The sequence below is a fragment of the Podarcis vaucheri genome (assembly GCF_965113315.1).
Source record: "Podarcis vaucheri genome assembly, chromosome: 2".
Lineage (NCBI taxonomy): Eukaryota > Metazoa > Chordata > Lepidosauria > Squamata > Lacertidae > Podarcis > Podarcis vaucheri.
The window spans coordinates 54,415,723-54,439,529 of NC_138760.1; the positions used below are offsets into that span (position 1 = coordinate 54,415,723).

Here is a 23,807-nt window from a genome sequence, read left to right on the forward strand (position 1 = left end):
TTTACTTTTGCAGGCAAAATCTGAAGCATATTCTACAAAATATACTGAGCTTTGATAAGTTTCCCCCATTGCTTTCATCGTTTTGAAAGGTGCACAGTCCAAGGCCAAAGCTTCCATAGCGTTTAAAGGGCTGGAATATTAAAAGTCATAAGTTTTTTTCCATTCATTCTCCCTAGTGCACACTGCAGTGAAATGTGGGATCAGCAGACAGTGCTGGACATTGTTTTGCACCGTACCGATTTAATATGGAATGCTAACAGCCCACCAAGTAGTCCCTACCCACCACTCAGCCCCCACTCAGCCCCACTGAAATGAACTGAGATCATGCACAGTTTCCCTGTGTATTGTGCCTAGTTTTCAAGCACAAAAGCAAGCACGATGCTCTGTGTGCACTAAAACATGCACCATTTGACCATTTAAAGTAGCTGGAGTCCTGAGCCAATATGAAGCACACACTGATTTCACTGAGGCTGGGAGCATTAGCTTGTAAAACAACGAGGTTGTTTAAGAGCAAGATAAAGAGCAGGGGGATTTTGAAGTATTTTAAACCAATTTAATGGTTTTGTTCAAAGCATCTACTTTTAGTGGGGGTGGGGAGGTTTTTTTGGGGGGGGTAATCTGAAACTTCTATTGGAAGAAAATGACAATAGTTGTAAAGTAAAATTTTATGGTGACTATTTCAAGATTTTACAGTATTTCCAATTATACACACCATTCATATTACATGTCCCAAATCCAGCTAAAGTTATCTGTGTGGTGTAAGGCACAATCATATGTATATTTTCTTGGGAGTAAGCCCATTGAGTTCCAGTGGAGTTTAGTCTGGTATAACGTGTTTAGGATTGCAGCCTAAGGTGACAATCCTGAACAACTTGCTTGGAAGTAAATTCTGTTGAGACCATTGGACCTTACTTCCAAGTAAACCTGGTTAAGATTTAAGCCCCATTTGCCTTCAGTATCATTTAGTCATGGCTAACTTTACCTGGACTGGGATGAGAACAGTTTCTCCACACAACTGTAACGATTTGGTTTGGTAGGAAGTTGCAGTCACTGCCTGTGCCTTCTACAAGCCCAAAGAGCTCCTGCCAGTACATTTAGTACAAGAGGAATACACTCTAGAACATGAGGATATTTTGCTTGGGATAGGATCCAACTGTTTGCTATCATGTATAACCCTAGCTGGGTAGTCAGTACTGAAAGAAATAACAGAAAATTAATCTCCATAGTTATACAAGAGCCAGTTCTTCATTTAAGTCCCCATGCTAGAAAAATAAGATGCATGTTTTAAATAATTACTAAATTAGTAAATTTAGAGATTAGTGCCAGGACCTTGTTTGGCTGCCTGCAAGTGCCATGTGTCCTGATTTGCCGCAAGGCCTAGGAAAGTTCGTAGCCTAGAGAAATTACTGGCTGTGGACAGAAGAAATAAGAAAAGGCAGGAATGTATTGGGTTACACTGCACACACACTGACCATCAGATTTCCAGGAAAGTGTTACAGATATTTTTTACAAACAGATTACATGTTGTTGGCAATCAAATATATTTTAAATATGACACCCATAGTTTTATATTTTATAAATCACATTAACTGTAACGCCTACACTTACATAGAAATCAATATAGCTAGTGTAACTGGATTTGTGATGTGACAGGTTTGTTTACAGTAAGATACTGTCCTTTAAACCTTGAAAAACTGGTTTGGAATACCCAGCCTCCACTGACTCTCCATTACCTGATTGTTCCTTCTTAAGCCTCTGTTGCTTTTCAGTCCTTGCTCCCCATTCCTTAAAAGATCCAGTGGTTTGTATTCCAAACCGTGATCCCTGTATATGTGCAGTATGTACAGAGACCTGTAGCATCCCTAGTTCAATAGGGAGCTTTGTGTGCAATGTGGTGCTGGTTCCCATCGAAAAGGCCAGGGCCTTTTTTACAAGCTAAAATCCTGGCAACCAGTCCCCTTGCTTTATCTTCCTTGTCAACTAACCCCCCCCCCCCATTTTTAAAAAAGAACTATGCATGAAACACTGACTGATTTGCCCACTCTCCACTAGTTGGAAGTGACTCATAGTGTTTTCCATTTTATGATGTGGAAGAGACTGTAGGTTTGGAATATGGGGAAAACTCAACTTCTGCTTTAATTATTATTTATTATTGTAGCAGGATAAAGTAAATCTCCTGAGCCTCTTCTCCCAGGATGGAGACCATGTGGTCATCCCAGATGTTGTTGGACTGCAGCTCCCATAATTCCTGACCGTTAGCCATCCTGGCCAGGACTGATAGAAGTTGGAATCCAATAGTATCTGGAGAACCACATGTTTCCATCCCTACTCTAGTCCAGTTCCCTAGTTCCCTATTCTAAAATGGGGTGTACAAATTACCAAAATATCATATAACATCTTTTTATAGCAGGTTTTCCTCAAATGTTTTGAATGGGGGATTTTCTCACAAAGCCAATTTCAGCTTCAGAAAAAGGGCTTTCCTTAGGACCATGGTAGATGTCAAATCTACTTTTGCCCCAACACCTACTTCTAAACTTACTGTACCTATGAAGCACCCCAGCTAGTTGGCAGCCATTTCACAAGCCGATAAATGCACAGCACCAGCCTGCACAGCTCTCTCTCTCTTTGTGTGTAAAAGTCTGAGGGTTGAGGCACTAATTCAACTGTGACATTTTTAAAAGAACTAAGAGGGCATCTTAGTTTTCCTGTTAAAACTGCTTCTGGGAGACTGACTCTACCTACTTCAGCACCTCCCTCCATTGGATCCTCACTTACCACCCAAATTAGGGGTACTGCAATTCCCCAAATTTGAAAATTGTACTGATTGAATGATAAAATAAGTCTACATCTGTAAACAATAGTAGTTCAGCTAAGTCTACACCCAACACACACAATGTAAATTAAAACTTGTGTTATTTTTGCTTACCACCTTCTGAGTCCACTTTAAGCGTTTGGTAAAGTAGACTAAGGTTTGTGGGAGCGCATGACATTATTAGGCTACGTGGAGCACAATGCTATGCATGTTTCCTCAGTATCAGGGGTGTCTTTAGCATATGTGGCGCCAGGATGCAAAAAACGGGGGGGGGGCAGGCCAAAGTTGTTGAGGTTTTGTAGGGGGGCAGCTCAGAGTTGTTGAGCTTTTTGGGGGGCGCACAACTGTCCCATGCTCCTGCGGGAGGAAAGCAAACCCCACAGCTTGGGAGGGAAGCTACGCACCTTGTGTGAGCAGTGTACATACGCTGGGTGGGCCTCTCGACGGCCCACCAATCCCAGGCACCCAGGAGGGCGGAGCCGGCCAGCTGCCTCAGTGCCCACAGCAAGAAAGCCTGTGGCACTCTGATGGGCTCTGTGCCGCTCAGCAGCGGCTGTCGGCTGGCCTGGCTCTTCAATCCCAGACTCCAAATCTCGGCCACGGACTCTAGGCCTGGCGCCCCTGAGAGCCCGCACCCCTAGCACCTATGGGTAAGCAGGCCCTGCTCAGAATTAAGTCCCATTGTGTTCAGTGGGACATTCTCTGGGGTGAGTATGCACAGGATTGCAGTCATTAGTGCATATGCTTTTTCATGCACTGGAACTAATGCTATAAAATTGAAGTTAATGTATGTAACCAGCAAAAATGAGGACAATGTTGAACTTTGGCACAAGCACTAGGAATGAGGCTGGGGTGTCCTTTTCTTTCCCTTCCCTGTAGTGATCAGTCTATTAGCACTACCACAGTGTTTCTCCTGGCTAAAAACTAACCCAACACAACTCCAAATACAGTATTTTGCCAATTAAGTTAATTTGCTCAATTTTGTTAGCTTGTTCAACATGTTATGCCACAAGGAAGCTCTTGCAAGTCAAAGGGAGCTGCCATGGATAGACGTTACATGTGGCATGGCCACCCAATAGCACAGTGGTTCTGCTCCTGCTCCTCTTGACATCAGTGACAAAAGCTTAGTGACTCCAGTAGACTTTTGTGGGACAAAATTGATGGTTCAAATGGAGTAAATGTCTCCCATCTGCAATTAAGGTTACTAGTGGCCATGGTAGCAGGAACTTACCATGTTGCATTTTTACTTTTTATTTTATTTTAAGGTATACTGTAAAAAGAGACTGAAGCCATTCTCTCCCTTGTTACTCTCGCTTAACTGTGATGATGCCAGGGTCCTTAATAATCCAGTCTTGTTTGTTGACTTGTTTTCCATCTGAACCCTTTTATTGTGTTGAAGAAGGTCTCACCCATGGACTGAACCTGTGAATAGAGCATGCAGCCTGACTATTAAGTAAAGAAAACAGAAAAAAGTATCATTCGTGGTAATGCCATTTATTATCAGGAAATGGGCTCATGGGAATGAGTGCAAATCAGCCAAAAGTATGCAGTACACCAGAGGAGAAAAAGCCAGGCATCGGCTTAAAACTATTACTGAACTCCATGTTCAAAAGTGCTTTAAAAAAGCTTAACTTGGTCTGGATCATCCCAATCTTTGCAAACATTCTGGAGCTCAATAGCCTGATCATTTTTCATAATTGCAATATTCATGGCAATGACTTGATAATAAGAGAAAATACTGTGATAAATTGGTTTTGCATCATCCTGAATTTTACCAGCATTATGTAGAATGTAGTTCTTGGGCTAGGTTTCTAAGTTTTAAAATGTCAATGTTCTCCACTGTACAAATCTGCTCATAACTGTAGTTGTTTCAGCAATGTTTGTCTGACCAATAGTTAAGAGTTATTACAATTGTGTCAGAAGTACCTTTTTCCAAATGTTGTTTATATGCATTTCAGCAGTTCATTAAAAAACCAGAAAGGACAACGATGATGATGCAAAAAATAAAAATAAATCAATGTATCTGCTACTGTTGATGTTAAGTTTTCCTGTTACTCATTGCGATCCCATGAGTAACCCTGAATAATGCTGATTGTAAGATTTCACAGGTGATTTACTAAATGTTCAGTTGGAATGACAGATTAATGGCATCCCTGAAAGTTTGTCATGCTACAAACAAACAAACAAAAACCATCTCTAACTTGTTGACATAAGAAATATAATTCATAAGAGTGCAGTGGTGTTACAGCTTTTTCCTTCCATAGCTTTTAAGCACATCAGAAAATTAACAAAATTTCATGGTAAGTAAAGCCATTCTGTTGAAGCAGCAATGTATAGCTTCACTTTCACAAATATTATGATCAAACAGCAATTTGTATAATATTTTGTTGAACATTTTCAAAGATTTTGGTTTTAATAATAAAAAATATAATATGTACATAAGGTGATGCACATGTCTATTTTTGTGGCTAATCAGGCCTGACTTCGCTTGAAAAATGGGGGCAAGACCACAGCAATCTCTTCTGGGAAACTGGGACTACTCAGATGCTCACTGAGCAAGGATGACACTGCAGGGTTAAGAAAGAATGAACCACAGAATTTAATGCAGTGGAAAGCCTATAAGGCCAAGTAGGCTGGTGTCTTAACTACATGATTCCATAAGAGAGGAGTAGTACTACTAGAAATCTAGACATGGGTAGTCCTCTTTTGGCTCAACCCTATGCATGTTTACTCCAAAGCAAGTGTCAAAATGTTCAGCAGGAATTATTTCATGGTTAAATGTGCTCATGATTGCGTCCAGGCAGAGGAATCTTAACTGCTGGTCGTGGGGAGAAGGGGGAATCCAGCTCCATGGAGCCTTCCACTACACCTACTGAAAGTGCAACAGGGTACACACTACCATGGCAGCGTTCCCGCCAGTAGCAGCCAGCAAGCACAAGGCTGGAGCAGGATCAGCAATGGATTTGCCAGATCTAATGCCAATTCATTTCTTGGTGAGGGGCCCATTCCAGAACCCTCTGCTATGCTAGTTGAGAGCTGGTGCAGCAAATAATAATTAACTGCCTACAAACCTTCTGTCCTGGCCAAGAGCAGCTGATGGGGCTACAGATTTGGTCCCTTCCTCACCTTTGAATTGCTGTCTTATTATTCTCTTCAGGCACCTAAGTGCTCACTACATCTCTTAGAAATTTCATTCCAGCTTTTGTGGCATTGCTGTTACTGAAGCACCCAGCCTCTTTTGTTATCCTGAGTAATACCCTTCAGTATCTTGACTCCCAAAGCATCACTCTTCAGGCAGCTGTATAAAATCAAGGGTCTTCCACATACAATAGAGAAAATGATCAGTAGTATACTGATCTTCTTCTATTGGAAGTGGGCTCATCTTCATTGCCTATGAGATGGAAGGACACCAGATATTTCTAATTTATCTCTAGACAATGTGAGAACGCCTTTGCATATGGTAAAGACATCCCCACCCCATCAGTGCCCCCTTGGTGTGTACACAAACCGAAACAAATCTAACACTAATGAACCCCTACTGATGTGAACAGCTATGGGGGGCAAGGGAGGTGTGAATTAGAAATGGCTTAAGGACTCTGGTTGATGTGAAGCTATTTTAAGAAACAATGCATCGAACAGTACTATTTTATAGAAAAATATGGGATTCCTATGCATTTTGGATTACCCCATATAAACATGGATTATAAACCCAGCACTGGAAATTCAGTGGGTGCCCAGTAAATGGGAGTGTGGACACAGCTTTAGCCATAGCTGCCACCTAGGCAACTGTAGGTAATGACAGATGAAGCACCCAAAATTGCACACCCTGTATCTAAAGAGGGAGTGCAGCCCTACCCAATCCAGGCTGCATGCTTAATCCTTTGTTATCCCTCCCAAAAACTCATTGCTTCAATCTTAGCTGAATTAGTTGTTGTCTTCCCTGCCTTCTGTCCCTCACCATTTATGATAACAGTTCAGGGTGTCGTCTGCCTAATAAAACCTACATGCAAATAGGGGAAGGAGGGATTAGCACACACAGCTCCACCACACAAAAACCAACAAATCATGGGGAATGAAGATGCGAAACAAGGATTTTCTTCTACTCACACCCAAGTTTACAAATCACACAGTGAGCCTCCATGCACACAGGAAGCTCTGCACTTCATGCCTTCACCATTCATGAGTTGAAGGGCACCAGGAATCATGGCGGAAGTGAAGCTTAGCACACTCACCCCCACTCTCCCTCCCTTTTACACAGAACCTTTACAGAGCTCCTGGTATCTGATCAAAATGAGAGACAAAATTTCATTCCAAATCCAATCCAATTCACCTAGAGATTTCAGATAGATGTTAAAAAGTATGGGTTGAGACCCTGTGGCACCAAACATCATAAACTAGAGAGTACAGTGGACGCTTGGGTTGCGAACATTATCCGTGCGGGAAGCACGTCTGCAACCTGCAGCGCCACGTCTGTACATGCGCGGGTTGCGATTTGGCACTTCTGCACATGCGCAAGCACTGAAACCCGGAAGTAACCCGTTCCAGTACTTCCAGGTTTGGTGTGGTGCACAACCCAAAACGTCTGTAACCTGAGATATGACTGTATACAACAATCCTCCTGCAGTATCTTCTGGGACCTGCCCATGAAGCACAACTGAGTCCACTTATGTATAGTACCCACCATCCTGATCCCTGCAAGCCAGCTTAGAAGGATACCATGCTTTGTCTTAACAAATCATAGAATTTTAGAGCTGGAAGGGACCCTAAGGGTCATCTAGTCCAGGGGTGCGGTGGAGGACACACATCAGGCATTTGTAATGTGCACATGTACATTCAACACAGCCCACTTCTTAGCACTGGAACTGAGCGCCTACCCAAAAGGCCACTTAGCAGGGGAAATGGCAATACAGTTTTAAACTGGCCAGGACGCAGCTCTATTCTATATCCAAGTCTTAAAGAGTTCCAGGTTTTCACTTCTGGATTTACGAAGATCCCAGGATTTCCTTTGCTTTGGGCACCACAGTGTGGCTACTTTAGGCATTGCTGCTAAAAAAATCCCCGAAGCTCTGTTCTGGTAGATTTTCTCACAGAATATATTCCTTACTACCAGACTCCTGATGACAATATTCATTTGGAAGGGCAGCCTCCTTGATCCAGTGTTACCCAAAACTAGAGAGAACAACATCCAAGCATCACTTCTGTGTGCCTTCCATTTGTCAGCATAGCTTTCTATTATGAGTCGGGATAGATAAGTATTCTGATTCAGTTTGCATTTATAACCTAATCTGCACCTTCCAAAACAATACGTGAAAGCCCATGCTTTGAAAGTTGCACTTCTCCAAATTTTGCATTGCCAATTATGAGCCAAGAGGCCTTGGGGGTACTATCTGCAATATGGGGATAGTGTCCTAATTGAGAGTATTTTGGACTGTCTTTCTTGCATCCAAGAGTAAATCTAATCAGCACATAGACAGGTGGAAACTACATTTGCATTAGCCACTAGTCATAGCAGTAAGATAAAATATACTGGGGATAGAACTAAATAGTTAGCTATACGAAATACATTCCGGAGATTTACATCAATACAAATGACAAAACTTATACATGATCAGTACATAATTGCTCAGCAGATTCTTTACCAGTACACCCATAAAGAAAATTCTCGACACATCATATGAATTTTTTAAAAAAATCATTAATGGCTGGAGCAACATTCCCTGAATGCCAGCCAAAAGCAGACCCAACCCCTTCCTCCGGATATGGGCGGGAAAGAGTGACTGAATCACCACCTATGGTAGAAAAGGCATTTCAGAAACAAAAGAGAGAGAAATTGCTCAGCCACAGTACACGTTCCACATTTTTCACCAGCGCCATAGCTTCAGTCCCCTTTTCTCGTCCTCTGCCAACGCCACTGGAATTGTTGCGCTCTCAGGTATGTGGTTTGTGGTGCAGTTGTGGGTAACTGGAAGCTAGGAGATTAAATTAAAGCTGTGTCTTTCATTCTCACGTATCCATGGTTAATCTATATTTTAAGCGGTAGTGTCAATTATAAGTTGTGACGAGTCCTCTGTTGCAAGGGATCTTTAAAGTAAGTGCATTTTGCGTATGAGAGGAGGGCCAATGTTAATCTTGTGCACTTGGTTCAGGTTCTTTCTAAAGACTGAAGAAACGGTTTTTCAGGAGTCCTTTTCTCATGTGGCATGCTTGCTCCAGTGGTGTTCTCCATTGGCAGATATAATTTTGTTTGTGGCTCAACAAAGGTATTAAAGGAAGGAAGACATATTTGTTTTGCTTCTACTCCTTCTACTTAATTCATTAGATTAAGACCTTGATTTAAAGGTCTGCTGCCCAGGAGGACTCTCCTGTGTGAGTGTCTGAGGGCCCTGCTCCTTCCTGCCACTCACCATCTGGCCCGGGGCGGGGCCTGAAGCCTCATAAGGACTGCTGCGCTCTGCTGCCCAGGAGGACTCTCCTGTGTGTCTGAGGGCCCTGCTCCTTCCTGCCACTCACCACCTGGCCCAGGGCGGGGCCTGACAGGCCTCACAGGGACGGTTGCTGTCACTGCTGCTGCGGCCCAGGGGGATCCGGAGGGGCACAGAGTTCTTTTTAAAATGTTTTAAAATTTTCCTTTTCCTTTTCATTTTATTTTTTTGTATATGCGGGGATGGGGATGGGGGTGGGATGGATGTTTAGTTGGGAATTTGTTTGATTTTAATGGATTTGTATTTTTTATAGTTTTTCATTTGTATTGTTTTTTGTTTTCTGGGTTTTTTTGTTTTTGTTTTTATTGTTTTAAGGTCTTATTTTGTTCTTAAAATGGCTGGGGTATGTTCCACAGAGGGGGATGCGCTGGGACAACCGATCTCAGTGATAACGTGTAGGAAGAGGAGTTACACTAAGACCAGACCATGTCATTACAGAGGAGGCAGGTTTAGTCGTTGTCTGAAGACTATCCCTGCCTCCTGGTCTGGTCCTGACCGGATGGATAGTAGAATCAGCAAGGGATACCCACATAACCTGAAGGTGCTGCTGTGCAATGCCAGGTCAATGATTCATAAGACCACTGCCATCCATGACTTGATCATGGATGGAGGATTTGACTTGGCATGTGTAACAGAGACTTGGTTGGATGAAGCAGATGGGCCTGTTCTTGCCGCTGCTTGTCCACCAGGTTTCTCTTACGCACAGCAACCCAGGCCTTGTGGGCGGGGAGGGGGGGTTGCAGTGATTTTTAGGAAGTCATTAGTTTGCACCAGGCGTCCTATTGGGAAGACCCAGTTCTCTGAGTGCATGTTCTGGAAGTTGGGCAATAGGCGCAGTACAGGATTCCTTTTGGTGTACCGACCTCCCCGCTGCACCAAGGATTCCCTGCCCGAGCTGCTTCAGGTCGTGGTGGATGTTCTCCTGGAGACACCTAGTTTGGTTGTCCTAGGGGATTTTAATATCCATGCCGACACGACCTTACAAGGGGCCACTCGGGACTTTGTGGAAAGCATGGCCTCCATGGGGCTGTCCCTGAATAAGTTTGGCCCAACCCATAGCCGCGGACATGCCTTGGACCTGGTGTTTACCTCCATGGATGTTGGTGTTCTGACACTAAGTAAAAGCGAAACAAAAGAAGTGCCATGGTCAGACCACTTCCTGGTGCAACTTGACTTCTCCGCGACCCTTCCCCTCTGCAGGGAGGTGGGACCGATTCAGATGGTCCGCCCCCGCCACTTAATGGATCCAAATGCTTTCCAGAGAGCGGTAGGGGATGCTTTATCCCATGTTGATGGCCTTTCAGCTGATTCCCTGGTGGCCCGCTGGAATGTGGAGTTAACCAGGGCTATTGACTGTTTGGCTCCGAAGCGCCCTCTCCGATTGCATGGAGCCCAGACAGCCCCGTGGTTTTCCATGGATCTGAGGGCAATGAAACAATCGTTGAGACGGCTAGAGCGCCGGTGGCGGATGACCCATTCTGAAGCTGACCGGACACAGGTTAGAGCTCAATGTCGAGCCTACTAAGTGGCAGTAGCGGCGGCGAAGAAGGCTTTCTTCACCGCCTCTATTGCATCTGCAGAAAACAGCAGCAGGAGACTTTTTCAGGTGGTCCACAATTTAGCGGAACCACCTGCTACATCAGGGCCCAGTACGGGCCACATGATTTCCTGCAATGATTTTGCAAAGTTTTTTGCAGATAAAGTCGCTCAGATTCGGGAAGAGGTAGACGCCACCGTGGGAGCAGGGCCGGGGCGGGAGAGTGCTAGAGTCCTGTCTAGTCAAATTGCATGGGATCAATTCCAATCTGTTACCTCCGAGGATGTGGACAGGCTGCTTGGACGAGTGAAACCAACCACCTGTCTCCTTGATCCTTGCCCATCCTGGCTTATAAAAGCTAGCCGGGAAGGGCTGGGCGATGGGCTTTGTGGGGTGGTGAATGCTTCCCTCCGTGAGGGAGCCTTCCCAGACCCGCTGAAAGAGGCGGTTATTAAACCGCTTCTTAAAAAACCATCTTTAGATGCGGCCACGATGGCCAACTAATAAAGGTTAAATCCGTGTCCAGGGCAGCTGTGTACCAGCTCCATCTGGTACGTAGGCTGAGACCCTATCTGCCTGTGGACTGCCTCGCCAGAGTGGTGCATGCTCTGGTTATCTCCCGCTTGGACTACTGCAATGCGCTCTACGTGGGGCTACCTTTGAAGGTGACCCAGAAACTACAACTAATCCAGAATGCAGCAGCCAGACTGGTGACTGGGAGCGGCCGCCGAGACCATATAACACCGGTCTTGAAAGACCTACATTGGCTCCCAGTACGTTTCCGAGCACAATTCAAAGTGTTGGTGCTGACCTTTAAAGCCCTAAACGGCCTCGGTCCAGTATACCTGAAGGAGCGTCTCCACCTCCATCGTTCTACCCGGACACTCAGGTCCAGCACCGAGGGCCTTCTGGCGGTTCCCTCACTGCGAGAAGCCAAGTTACAGGGAACCAGGCAGAGGGCCTTCTCGGTAGTTGTGCCCTCCCTGTGGAACGTCCTCCCACCAGATGTCAAAGAGAACAACTACCAGACTTTTAGAAGACATCTGAAGGCAGCCCTGTTTAGGGAAGCTTTTAATGTTTGATGTATTATAGTATTTTAATATTCTTTTGGAAGCCGCCCAGAGTGGCTGGGGAAACCCAGCCAGTTGGGCGGGGTATAAATAATAAATTATTATTATTATTATTATTATTATTATTATTATTATTATTATTATTATTAAATGCCACCTGAAGCTCCAACTCAAAAACAGATCAAAAGCTTTACACATACGATGTGCTGTGGAAAATCCAAGTTTTTCCTTCCTGCGCCAACAAAAAATGCCCCTTGCCAACAGCTGCTGCAATCAAGCAGCTAGAATGAGGATCACCAGGGGCAGGGGCACAATGAGCAAGGGTTTTGTGGTCCACCAAGTTTAAATCATCCTCCTAGATAGGGGCTGGGGACAAATGACAATAAACAGTGTTTCACAACTCCAGCCAGGAGGGGAAAGAAAAATGGTGCTGCAGAGCATGCCAAAAGGAAGTAGTCCAAACTTGATTCCCTTGACTCTGCTCTATGAAGCCATCCTACAATGATGGAAAATGCTTTCTGAAGTTTGACTCTGCACAGAACAGCTGGCTTCCAGAATTGCTACACAAAAGTACTTTAAAGAGGCCAGAGTTGGGTATGAATATATTTGTAACATAATGTAAATTATGTATTTTTTATTAATAAAATTTCAAAACAAAAAAAAAAAAAAAAAAAGAGGCCAGAGTTGAGAGAACGGTGGGAGGAAAAGATGAATAAAAGCTACTGAACTTCAGCATTCCTTGTTTTCCCATTGTCATCTCTGGGTTTACTAAAGTAACTTGCTTTTTCCATTAAGCCTTCTGTGCCTACAATAATGGATAGCAGAAGTCTCTCTGTGCCAAATAACTCCAGGTGCCTGCCCCTCCTCCCCACAACTATGGGTGGACTAATCTGTCAACTTCAGTTTCCCCCACTTTCTCATTTTTCCAGTCTTAAGTTCATTTCACTGTTGGATCAATCCATTAACCTCTGATGGGTGATTTAGAAGGATTGGGTCCGTCATCACTTTCGCTTCATGTGTGTGCTAGTATCCGTACTCAGCAGAGTTACATCTCAACGCAGCTCCTTCCTTGGGGTTGAGGTACACACAGTAGGAATAAACGCTCATGGACGCCATAAAGATTCAGTCAAGTGTAGAGGCTTACTTGACAGGCATAGAAGCATATTGGTAGCAGGTTTCCGGCTGACGTCATGATTTATGGTGGTTGAGCTCTACTGCCCTCCGGGGCAGTGGAGTTGTTCAGGCAGGGGAAAACCAGGATTTATTAGGTAAATTTCCTGACAATGCTCCTCAGTGGGTTTAGGGGAGTTCACTGTATTCTGCGGTGTCGCTTAAGCCCGTATCTACCAACTTGAAAGGCAGAATGGGTGCAGAAAGTGTGTCCCTGCCATGGACGAACCTCTGTCTCTGGCATGATTTGTGATTGGTTCCTCACTCATTTGGAATATTGGCGTTAATTATGAGGTGCTCCTGAAACGGCACATGATAACAGGGTGCAATCAATCAGCTGCCGAAAGGATTGGCTTTGGTCTTTGAAGGTATTTGAATGATTTTTAAGAAGCTTGAAACCCCTTACAGCAGCCAGGAAGGAAGAGCGAGGACAAGACACTGTATGCTAATCGTTTCCAAATGGTCTTTCTCTTTCTTGGACCCCCCCCCCCCCCCGCAAAATGAATGAGTCATGTGTAGTTGTAGCTATGCTATTCTGTTTGGCACTGAGGAAAAGAGAGGGGGAGGCATTTGATTTATCCTCAATAAAGGATTTAACAATATTTTATTATGCCCTCCCCCTTTGACCAAGGTTGAATGGACTTTATTAAAATTATATTTGGACTGGACCAGGAATGTGAGGGAGCAATTCAAAGTAAGAAGAAGAATGCCTGCTAATTAAAGCTGGCAAGAGCTTGCATTTGTGAAAAGGCTTTGTTTTTTGTAACTGAGTACTGAGGAAGAACCCCAGAGATTGGACATCTTGTCTGGAGTTTTTTATAGCTACAGCCACAAGTTGGTGAACAGCAGAAGGAATGATCTCAAAGCAATGGAATGTGACTTTGCAAACACTGAAGAGAATCGAACAAAGGAGGAGGCAATTAACTCCCTCAACAAACCTGGTTTGAGTACATTAATGAAGGACTACACACATGAAATGGATTTTTTTTCAATTATGTAAAGCAATAGAGGTGCTGTTGTAAGGAAATTGTAAAGGTGACTTTTGAGAATGGACTAACATCAAGAGAAGGATGAAGAGGAGATTAAATAAGAATGAAGTGGCTACATCAGGAAGTAATGGACATATGTTAGCAACAGGAGCAGGAAATTTGATTTTGTTAAAGAAATGGTATTAAATTTAAATAATTTGGACTGATCTGTAATAATTTGGAAAAACAATTGTGTGTGTGTGTGTGTGTGTGTGTGTGTGTAGAGAAGAAGCCTATTGATAGCAAATATATACAGACATTCACCATTGCCGTGGACAAGGCATGCTTATAGTCCAACAAGAGCCCAAGATTCACTCTCTGCTTCTCTCACCTCAAGACGAAAGCAAGAGACTCACAACAAGTTACACAGAACCATTGTTATCGCCACTTCCTGTCACACTGCACATGTCCAAAGAACAGTTCCCACAGAAAATGTCCTTGCATAGACAAAACAATCGCAGCCTTCTGCTGCTTCTTGAAACTTCTTCTCTGTTTCTGGAACATATGATTCTCTCACACACAAGAGAGAATATCTAACATTCACCTCATTTCTACTTCAGTTTGCAAACTTCTTTTTTAAAACTCACATTTTGAAGTGTGTAACCATTTTTGCCACCACTGTTTCCTAATATGATGCAATTTTGTACACAGAGCTGGAAGGGGGCAAATTAAATGTGAAACTTTTGTTTAATTACCTAATATGCCCAGGGGGCTGCTCTGAAAAAACCAGGAAAGTTGTGCTGGGGAGGAGGGATGTTTAAGTACATCCACCATCAGGGGTTGGCTATATTTAGCACTTGCTCCAGCAAAGGGGGGGGGCACTTCCAACCCCTGGAGGCTCTTGATCCCCTCTAAGCAAGTGAGCAGCGACAGAGCCAAGAAGGAAGGAGCAGAAACCTCTGTTCATCTTGCCCTCTTCCTTTGGGTAGACTGGGATCAAAGCAGAGCTTGTTCTAAGCTTCCTCCTCCCAAGCTCCTGGATGTACCTTTGTCATTAGAGGCCTAAGTGACCTCTGTTGCTAGGAGTGTTGCCAGTTTCTTTTGCTATTCCAGCTACTGAAATAACTGCATCAGGATAACCTGGTTACAGTAGTCCATGCATTGGTATCCTCAATGTTGTTTTAACTGCAATGTGGGGCTGCCCTTGCAGGTGGTTCAGAAACTCCAGCTGGTGCAGAGTGCCAACCGCATGCAACACCTCTGCTAAAATACATGCACTGGCTGACCATATGCTACTGGACCAAATTCAGGGTTCTGCTGTTGATCATGTGGCGGAGTGCTGTTAGTTGTCCCCCATGTCTACCAGAAGTTAGGCACTTAGTGTCATTGGTCTCATGCTGTGGAACACTCTTCCACCAGAGTCAGAAGTCACCCTCACTTTTTTTTCTTACACTAGCCTAAAATAGTATTCTTTTCTCACTGTTCAAGCCTTGATTTGTAGGAAGGTTTTATAATCACAGTAGGGTTCTCTCAACCCCAATTTCCGCACCAAGCTGTTAGAGCCAGAGCAAGCAACTTCTACAGGATTTATAGAGGTAGTAAGTTACAACTCCAATTCCTTCAACTTCCTTTAGTCCTCCCTGAGCATTACTTGTGTCTGATCTGGGAAAGTGAGTGTCCTGCATGCAGCAGCAACCCCAAGAGAAGGGGAAGAGGATGAAGTAATGACTGGAGCTGCACCAGCTATGACCACAATAATGCCTCATCCGTAGGTAGGTTTCAGGGTGCCCCTTCAGCTCGGTGCCCAGTGTGGAGAACCTGCCAGCACCACCCTAAATCCATCACTGCCCTACTGGAATCGAGAGCTGTCTATAGAAAACAATGGAGAAATATGGGACTTCAGCATAGCTGTGCCCTCCCCCAAACAAATGATAGTAGAGAAGCCAGGTGTTTGCCTTTGGAGTTCAATGGGAAGTTGGGAATTCAGTCACCAGACACTGAGCTCATCCTCATTCTCCTGTCTCATGCAAATACACAGTTTCCTTGTTCGGACTTGGACCTGTACTCCACACATCTGAATATTGGATGTTGCAGAACAGCTTGAATCAGTTCCTGCGTGTCCTCATTGGCTGCGTGTCCTCATTGACCTCATTTTGTCATTGAGAGTCATCTTCTTGTTCCTACCTCCTTATTTTTCAACACCCCTCCCACCTCCCTGATACTGTCTAGGCATGCACATAAGTGCTGGGTTGGGAGACGATGGTGGTTTCTACTTGCTATGTGCACTAGAAGGAAGTTTATCTAAGGGAAGGTTCGTGATGTGTACCTATGCACATCTTATCATCATCACATTTCTGCACTATATACCCTGCAGAAACAAAAATAAAATCCAAAACTATCACCTTGGTTATGAGGATGGGGGAATACAACACCAGATCACTCTGTATCCGTCATTGTTGCCTCCTATCAGTGCAGTTTTGCCATATGAAGATGTTACACTTTTTACATTTTCAAAATAATGATTGTGCACAAATCACTTACTGGTCCAGAGTTTTGTTTCTGCTGTTAATAGTGCTCTCAGCCACTATACAGTCTTAAAAGAAATGGGGAGCACTGCACATATTGTTTTTGATCTATTTCAAGGCATTACCATGCAGAGAGTAAAGAGTGTACCAAACAAAGTGTGCTCCTATTGCATTTTGAACTTTCCAGTAAATTATAGTTCAAAGGAAATTACATGTTTTCAGTTTGTCACTGGGTGCTAGGAAATTTGAAGTCTTCCTGCTAAAGGAATAGAATTGCTGCACAAGGAAGGTAGTTGTGCTGCTGCTGATTCACCCTTGTTTTTGTTTTTAAAAAAGGCTAACCCATTGTCAGTTACACACACAAACCAGAAGTAGGCAGTCATTCTAAAGTCCAGGTAAAGCCCAGAAACTTGTCATTGCATAGATCTGACCAGGGGCTTCTTTTTATGCTTTGCCTTTGTTGTTGTTGTCATTTAGTCGTTTAGTCGTGTCCAACTCTTTGTGACCCCATGGACCAGAGCACGCCAGGCACCCCTGTCCTCCACCGCCTCCCGCAGCTTGGTCAAACTCATGCTGGTAGCCTTGAGAACACCGTCCAATCATCTTGTCCTCTGTCATCCCCTTCTCCTTGTGCCCTCAATCTTTCCCAACATCAGGGTATTTTCCAGGGAGTCTTCTCTTCTCATAAGGTGGCCAAAGTATTGGAGCCTCAGCTTCACGATCTGTCCTTCCAGTGAGCACTCAGGGCTGATTTCCTTAAGAATGAATAGGTTTGATCTTCTTGCAGTCCATGGGACTCTCAAGTGTCTCCTCCAGCACCATAATTCAAAAGCATCAATTCTTCGGCTATCGGCCTTCTTTATGGTCCAGCTCTCACTTCCATACATCACTACTGGGAAAGCCATAGCTTTAACAATACGGACCATTGTCGGCAAGGTGATATCTCTGCTTTTTAAGATGCTGTCTAGGTTTGTCATTGCTTTGATCATGGAGCCCAATCTCCTTTTCTTCCCCTTCTATTTGCCAGGAGGTGATGGACCCAGTGGCCATGATCTTGGTTTTTTTGATGTTGAGCTTCAGACCATATTTTGCGCTCTCCTCTTTCACCCTCATTAAAAGGTTCTTTAATTCCTCCTCACTTTCTGCCATCAAGGTTGTGTCATCTGCATATCTGAGGTTGTTGATATTTCTTCCGGCAATCTTAATTCTGGCTTGGGATTCACCCAGCCCAGCCTTTCGCATGATGAATTCTGCATATAAGTTAAATAAGCAGGAAGACAATATACAGCCTTTTTGTACTCCTTATGCTTTGCCTTAACAGAAGGCATTTCCAGCTTCTGAGTGATTCCCCATTTTGCAGGCTGAGTGTTAGCCACATAATGGAACAGTTGCTTGGGACATGCCAGTTGCATTGCGTCTCATCAGTTTTGCAGCACTCACACAACTACATTCCAGATACATCAGAGTCATTGATGATGAGCTCTGATGGGAAACTAGGCTTCTCCTTGTCAGAATACCTGGAATGTACATCAGGCCATCCTCCAAGGTAGATGAGAGAGGAACTAGTATACTTAGTCTGCAAGAAAGGAGCAGGCATGAAGGCACCTTAACAACATCACTTACGTCTGCTCATCAGGTTTAAATGGATACTTTTCAGTTTGTTCAGCCTGACGATAAGGACAAAATATTGGGGGGGGGGCTCCGACTTGCTCCTTGGATCCATGCACATCTTGACTACATTAGGTGAGGTCGTGGGGAACTGGACAATGTTTGACAAGAGTTGTCTCCCTTAGAGAGGGTTGATTCCCTACAGCCTTAATAGTGTTATTATTTCAGATTTACTATTGAATAACTTATCCTTGGACCTCAGAAACCTGAGCAACTATCAACCAGCCTCAAATCTTCTGCTCTTGGGTAGGTGAATCCTGGGTGGTAGATATAGGTGCAGATAGTGGGCCCCTGGGTGCCCAAACACCCAGAAAATTCCCCACGAAAGGGCTGGTCACCCACAAACTTCAGTGCCAGAGCCATGCACACTGCATGGCACCCATGGCCCCGGGAACCCACGGGAATGGGGCCACGTGGGCACTCCTGGTGGCAGAAGTAGTCCCAAACCAATGGCTGTGAGCAGAGGAAGACAGGATGTGGACTATCGTTTGAAGCTTTTATTTATTTGGAGTTCCATAAATGCTGGGCCACTGCTGAAGAGGCCCTCTCCTTTGTGCCTAATAACCCCAAGTTTTTTGGTGGGTGCAAGCATAGCTCACTGCATCACAACCGGCTTGCAGAAGGTCTCAGGTTCAAATGCTGGCATCTCTTCTGAAATAATGGAAAACTACTGCCACTCTGAGTGAACAAAACTAGTCCAGTTTTTATTTGGTACTGCATTCCTAGCCCACCTTTCCTCCAAGGAGCTCAAAGTGATTTACATGGTTCTCCTCCTCCCCACTGTATCTTCACAACATTCTGGTGAGGTAGGATTAGGCTGAAAGACAATGACTCACCCAAGTTTCTCCTCTGAGTGGGGGTTTGAACTCAGGTCTCCCATGTCCTAGTTCAAGACCCTAACCACTACACCAATGGTATAACTGAATACAATATAGCCATTTATTTATTTTTCTTTCTAAAGTGGCTATCCCAACCTTTATTGGCAAGCAATCCCTGGGCAGGTCAACCTTAAAACCAGTATGACAATATACAATTCACTTCATCTGTCCCTTCCCAAGACAAACAAGGTAGCCTCAGATGCTACATATTTCATCCTCTATCCCCAAAGGCCTGGAAGGTGAAGGTTTTCAGCTGTGCCAGAAATGAGTCAATATTAGTGCTTGCCTCTTGCCAAGAGAAAGCATTTTCTATAGCTGGGTGCCACATCTATTCATGTAAAACACAAAGACAAACACACACCCCAGACAAGTACTGCTGGCTGGTGAGGGAATCGATCCAGGCTTAGGGGTTTAACTTGCCTTTAAAGAGGTTGCATTTCCCCCAAAAGCGCAGGCTCACAGTTTTGGACTACTTCTGGAGGCTCAGGTCACAGAGGTGGTCAAGAGTGCCCTTTATCAGCTTAGGTGGTTAACCACTTGTATCCTTTATTTTAATTATTATTTTTTACAAGAGCTGATCTGATCACTGTCATCCATGCTTTTAGAACATCAAGGTTAGATTGCTGTATGAGGCTGCTTTAAGAAGTATTCAGGAGCTTCAGATTGTACAAAACGCCATGTTGAGAGTTTTAAGTGGAACTGCAAGGAACATATAGCTCCTGTATTTTGCAAATTTCACCTTCCAGTTTGCTTCAAGAACCAGTTCAGAGTGGTGGTGGTGATCTTGACCTAACTGACCAGGGACCACAACACTATCTGAAGGAATGCCTCCTATTTTTTTAATTTTTTTTAGCTCAAAGGAGAAATTGGGGGTAGGTGGTTTCATAAACTCGCTAACCTTTTTCACATCTTTCACTTCCCCATCCTCTTCATTTACCTGACACAGGAGAGATTACACTCCCTACTGCTGCTAGGTACATTTTTCTTTCACCCACAAGATGCCAGAGTGATGACAGGAAGTATTGCCCTCACTCTGATTTAGCTTAATGATTGACACCACAAAGCCAATTAAATTTGAAGAAAGGAATAAGAAATACTTCCTGCCTCCATGCTGGCATCTTGCACTTAAAGAAAAGGAAAATAATTGACCCAGGAACATCGCCACCACTGATGAGCTTCAGTCCACCACCTCAGTTTCACATCCTGCAAAGAATGTCATCAGGTTTGGGAGGGATATTTCTGCACAACCATATATATTGTGAATTCAGCACAGTGGATTAAATTTCCCTGAAATAAAAGTGCTTCCTTGCAGGAAGACAACTGACTCCAATTCAATCAAATAAATGAGTAATTATTGTAATGGGTCATGTGGGAAAGCCTTGGGCCCTCTTCTCTCTGCATGACATAATAGATTTATATGGAGAATGTGATTTCACTTATTGCAATATGCAGGATGTTGTAATGAACCAATGGGGAGTTTTCTTGGCCAACCCCAAGTTATGTGTTCAAATGTTTCCACTTTCCTGCCACAGGAAATGGAAACTGTCATCTCCACTGCAGGAACATTTTTGCACTACTGGAAGTACATGCAATCTCCTTGAATGATGTTTAATTCCATTGATCTTTATTAAACTTCCTTCAATGACATGCCTTTTTTGCTTATGATGTGTTGACAACAATGCCCAGGTCTGTCTAAGACCATTTTATGTAATAGAATAGATTAGGAATAGCTATTTTTTCTCGCGTTCTGGATAAAGAAAAGAGGGGAAGGATTCACTTCAATCTCCCAGTGAGAACCCCTGGTATATTTGCGAATGTGCAAGATAGAACTAGAATAAAACCTACAGAGGGCAGCTTTGAGGCATTATTGGTGGGGAGCAAGAGGAAAATCTGGATTCTATCCTCAACAAATATAATTCCTTATTTTCAGGAGGACGTGATCTGAGTTGCTAGAACAAAGGCCCATCTAGGGGCAAGAAACTAAATCTGAAATCTTATGCCTACAAACCCAAGTATAAGACTCACTGAGCTTAGTGGGACTTACTTCTGAGTAGACATGTACAGGATTGCATTATAAAGCTACTACAGTGGGAATGGAGAACCTGTGGTCCTCCAGATGTTGCTTCATCATTTCTGACCTATGACCATGCTGTCTGGGGCTAATGCGAGTTGGAGTTCAATAACATCTAGAGAGCTACAAAGGCTCTTCATTCCTTGTTAGAGACATCTGAATCCCATAGCTAAGTCAGAAGCTCAACTGAAATGAGCTCAGCTAAGAACCAATATATTTATTTACATGTTTGCACTTGAGGAGCCCTTAAGGCTATTTACAGATTCATTTAACCTAAAACGTCACTTAATAAAATAAAGCCACAGGCAACAACAAAGCTAAAGTAGAACAGTAAAACACAGTATTGCTAAAAAAATAAATAAATCAAACATCAAATCCAGTGAAACAAAAACAAAACAGTAGGATGTGCCATTAAAAAGTGCAAGTGAACAGGGCAGGATTGAGTTCACGAAAGTGGCACCAAGTGAACATTTCTTAGGTCAGAACTCTACTACTGCAGACAATCCAGATGTGCCTTCAGCTACTCCACTACCTGTATGTTCAATTACTTTATTTTATTTTATTTCTTAAATTTGTATACCACCCTTCATCCAAGCAGCTCGGGGTGATTCTCAGAATAAAAATTCAAAATAAAAACACAAAATACATATTAAAAACAAGAGCAAAAATGAACCAATAATCCCCCCATAACACATTTAAAAGGCTATTAGATTATAATCAGCCACAGACCTAGTTGAAGAGGAACGTTTTTGCCTGGTGGCTAAAGGTGTATAATGATGGCACCAGCATTTCACAAATGGGAAACTAACACAGAAAAGGTGTTCTCACGTTGCCACCCTCCAGACCTCTTGTGGACCATCTGTAGGTTTCACGCACAACTAGAGCATTCAAATGTGGCTACTGCTTCAGTGAAAACAGTTGCAGAGTGAATGAATGCAGTGAATTATGTTCAGCAGACAGAGATGAAGCAGTGTGACTACCACTGCTGGAAGGCACACATAACCTGAGCTTAGCCAAGAGGGTCTATTATTTGCAAGCAAGGGTGATTGCAGCTCATAGGAGCAGCTGTAATCAGTTCCAAAAAACCAATCCGGCCTGAGTTCAGCACACACCTATCAGCCACCATCAAGATCCATTTCACACAATCCTTTGACAAAGCTGGCAAAAATCAGCCCCTGCATGTTGACAAGGGTTCAAAAGATTGACCTTTAGCCTTTTGATGAAATGACTGACTTCGCCTACTGCTATACACAGATCTCATTCTGACTAAAGCACAGGCCTGCCCTACCTCCATTAGCAGTGGCAGCCCCCCAGATATTGCTCAAGAGCCCCCCACCATCACCCTCTGTTAGACGGCAGAGGGGTATTATCAATCAATTAATCATTCACTCACATTTTACGTACTTCTCAATGCAATTTACAAACATACCATGAAACAGTTTTAAAAACACTACATGTTAGATTGAAGTTGAAGTAAGATTCAACTGCTAGTCCAGTAAGCTTTACTAGACGGAATGTGAGGAGGCCCCATCTTGTCCTTTACCTCAGTGAGGTGTCATGAGCAGCCCTGCCTCTAGGAATACTATGTAGGAGAGGAGAGAAAGCATCATTGTCTGTCTGTTTAGACCATACGTGCTTATTCCTTGGCAGGACCTGCATCCCTAGTTATCATGAGGTACTAAAAACTAACCACAGTAAATGTTTCCAAAATTTGGAAACATACTTTATGCCCCTGAAATGCCCCAAAATGTTTCCAAAATTTATTTTGAACCTGCCGTGTCTGTCAGCTCCTCACTCCATGTTTCTAGAATCTCTTGGTACCTCTTGGTACCCCTTTCTCCCTGTGCCAAAAATGGTGCCCTAAACTGCTGGCGATCAAATCTCTCTTACCTGTTGTAACCTTGTCACTGCAGGCCAATTCTTTCAAGCTTCCTCTGAAGTGTAAAATTCCAGCTCAGCCACACTCAGCTGTATTTTTGCATGCAGTGGCGTTCTTTGAGGTATGAAGAAACTAGCAACTTATAGGAAGGACTCATCTGTGAAATGGGCCTCACCACTGCCAGCATGGCACTCCTATTTTTAAACATTTTCAGGGATGATATTTAGGATGACTGATAATGTATTAGATTTAACTGCGCAGCTGGAAGCAACCTGCCTTCTTCACATCCAGAGTTACTTCCAGTCCTTACTGCACCACCACATATTGTCAGGAACAAAGCTGGATCCTACACTCTTCAGGAATGAGTCCCATAACCGATTATGACTGTGGTGGTGACATGCCAGAGGTCAAATTCCCTAAACCAGTCCAAATTGTCTATTCAGGGGCATAAAGTAAATCCAGTTCAGTGAAGCAGTCCCAAGGAAACAAGCAGGAGAAGATGTGAGTTAAGTTCAGTAGCAGCCTAGCATTAACCTTGAGTGGGACTGCGAATAGGCCTCAAGCCGCATAGAGTGCAGCTGCTCTGGTTGCCATGCCAACCCCCCTAGCACAGGTGTAGTGAGGCAAGCCGGAGAGAAAGCCTTACCTCACAGTTTTCTTCTGACAAAAGTTGCACAATCTTGGAAGAAGCCACCCTATGCTAGGTTTAGAAAAAGGGCTGTGCCTTGAAATAGGCATAATGTTTCT

General features: G+C 43.7%; 1 long non-coding RNA gene across 1 annotated transcript; it reads right to left on the minus strand.

Moving 5' to 3' along the window:
• Nucleotides 1–1,995: 1,995 nt before the first annotated feature.
• On the minus strand, nt 1,996–23,632 carry LOC309526811. Its single transcript, XR_014216946.1, has 3 exons — nt 23,072–23,632; nt 6,070–6,203; nt 1,996–4,234 (listed from the first exon to the last, which is right to left on the minus strand). It is a non-coding gene; the product is annotated as an uncharacterized lncRNA (long non-coding RNA).
• Nucleotides 23,633–23,807: the final 175 nt, after the last annotated feature.